The sequence below is a fragment of the Kryptolebias marmoratus genome, linkage group LG19 (genome assembly GCF_001649575.2).
Source record: "Kryptolebias marmoratus isolate JLee-2015 linkage group LG19, ASM164957v2, whole genome shotgun sequence".
Lineage (NCBI taxonomy): Eukaryota > Metazoa > Chordata > Actinopteri > Cyprinodontiformes > Rivulidae > Kryptolebias > Kryptolebias marmoratus.
In genome coordinates, this window is record NC_051448.1 from 16,945,460 (window position 1) to 16,948,194 (window position 2,735).

The 2,735-nt window shown below is 38.2% G+C and overlaps 1 long non-coding RNA gene across 1 annotated transcript; it reads left to right on the forward strand.

Annotated features, from left to right (window-relative positions):
* Window positions 1-209: 209 nt before the first annotated feature.
* Window positions 210-2,491, forward strand: LOC108231813. The gene is made up of 2 exons (XR_001808427.3): window positions 210-321; window positions 2,240-2,491. It is a non-coding gene; the product is annotated as an uncharacterized LOC108231813 (long non-coding RNA).
* Window positions 2,492-2,735: the final 244 nt, after the last annotated feature.

Here is a 2,735-nt window from a genome sequence, read left to right on the forward strand (position 1 = left end):
CCAGACATGATCACTATTCACTCAACGGGGGCAAAGAGAGAAGGAGGAGGAGGCGTGAAGGGAGGGAGCTGCGGGGAAAGATGACCGACCGGAGGGGGGGAGATGGAGGTGGCAGGGTGAGGGAGCAGAGAGGGAGTGAAAGTGAGGAGGGAGGGAGTGGGGAAGAAGGATGGGGTGAGAAAGACAGAGGTCGCAACTTGTTTATCCCCGTTGGTGATAATAACGATCTGCTCCTCTCTGGATCTGCGTCTTTCTGACTGATGGTAGGCAGAGACCCAAGGAAACCGATGAGAACCTGGACTTGGAGCAGCCGGAGAACAGGTTGTGGCGTCATCCACGTCCCCTGTCTCTGTCTTCTTTAGTGAAAAGGATTTTTCCTATAATCATATTCTTTTGATTGGTGGAAACTGAGTAAGAAGGGTCACATGCGGGGCGTAAGATCACACTGTGCTCAGAGACCTGCTTTTAGAATGAGGTGTGTGTGCGTGTGTGTGTCAGTGGGGGTAGGAGCACTGCTGAGAGGTGGGGAATGGCGTGAGGATATTTGGCAGTGTCCTGTGATACTGTGCTGACACAGGACACTGCGTCTTCATCCAACAACAGAAACAAGCTCCGAAAAGGATTGTGAAAGTCAGTGTCTCCAGTGTGACATTACTCACCTTTAACTGCATCTGTTATTGTACAGCAAGGAAAATAATGTTAGAGAAACAGTGCATGTGATGTATTTACGTCTTCATAAGTCTAGCAATATGTTTTGGTATATAGTTGATGAGTCACATTTCTTAAAGACAACAGTGTTTCATTTCTGCAACCTGCAAGTCTCACAATTATGTCGTCTTCCTTCTTAAAGAAGCAGGATCCTCAAAAATCATCCCAGTCTACTCAGACAACAAACTATAATCAATAGAGTTACTGTAAATCAAATATAATCTTACTGAACTCAAGGCACATAAAAAAGTCAAAAAAGGGTTACAAAAATAAATTTAAACAGATTAAAGCAACAGTTCAGATCTCTTAAAGTGTGATTTCTGTAAAGGTTTCAAACAAATATTATCTTATGTCTTTGAATTATCTCAGTTTGGAAGAATAGAGTTTAAGTTTGAGCAGATAGACAAAAATGAGAAAGTGGCAGAAGAAATTCTTTACTGCCGACTTGAAATAACTCCAATCTCAAACATTTTTAAGAGGTTCAGGTGTACACAGGTTCATAAACCTTAATGTAGATGTGGATTTAACATTTTAGTTAGCTATTTAGAATTCAGTGGTTATTTACAAGCACAAATACCAGCAGCGACAGTTAGCTGTAGCGCCTCTTCCTGCAGAAAGATCAGAATATTCATGCAGGTTTACTGTATGAAGTCTCATTCACATTAACTATGGCTTTAAGAGTAGGAGAACCTGTGGCTTAAAGCTTACATCTTTATCTAGTTTTTCAGGAACCAGACTGTTTTTATATTACTGTTTTATTATATATATTTATATATTAAAAAACTGTGGCTGATATTATTTATTTATTATTTATTATTATTTATAGTAAAAACAGAAAGAAAAATTTGTTGTGTATAATATTTTTTCAATGTTAAAATTCTGAATGACAAAATAAAAATATACATTTTCACTAACCATGATATCTTTTTATTTTGATATCATTATATAAGGAAGGTGATAATTTCTCTTTTTTGTATTTTGGCAAATAAATTTATGAATAATTATCACCTTAGACTATGTGTAACCTCAGCCGTGAGGAGGAATTTTTACTTCAGCTCAGCTCAATAGTTCCAGTATTTACTTTTGTTTTCATTTGTGCAAAGTAATATTAACCCAGACAGAGGATGTATAATATATAAAATAATTAAGTATTATTTTCAAATATTAGAGGTGTAATTGTTTGTCCTGAGAACATGAAGAGGTTATTCCTCATGTCTGTTCAGGGATGTGGTAGCTCACATAACAAAAATAAAAAACACCAAGACCTCCTAGAATCTTGTCTAGTCTTTATCCTTATCACTAATTTCATGTTTGTGTAAAATAAGATAATAATTCATTTATAATTGTAAAACCTTTCAAAGGCCCCTCAGGCTAAAAGTTAAGTTTGGCTCGATGTTGTGGTGCCTGATTGATCTTATTGCTGACTGAGATGTGTTTAGTTGTCGGACTTTTGGGCAAGATAAGTCAAGCGAGCATCAAAGCAGAGCAAATGTTTAAAACCCTCATCGTGTCTTGTATATTTTGCCTTCAGGTCCGAACGCCGGGGCCACAGGAGGCGGTGTGCCGGAGTGAACCTGGGAATGCCTGCCACAGCTGTGAGAAAGCATCAGATCTGCCATTCCTCACACTTCAACAGCCAACGAGAGAGCGATTTATGATGGAAGGAGGGCGAGGGAAAAAAGAGACAGACGCAGAAGAAGGAGACATAAACAGACCGAACCAGGGATAAGGATTTAAATAAACACCGAAAATCAAACGAGGAGTTGAGAGGGGAGGCGATAAAGGAGGAAAAATGTAAAGATAGAAAAGAAAACCAAATAATAATAATAATAATAAAAAAAATCAATCACAAAGGTCAAAGAAAATTTGATCAGACCATTATTTAGGTCAATATTTTGTATCATTTTTATTAAGTGGCACTGACCACACCTGGGCATAACAAGCCAATTAAAAGCAGGCACATATGTGGGCAGCACATTGCTTTTACTCATCAGAATACACCTGTTTGTCCAACACTGGCACAAAGG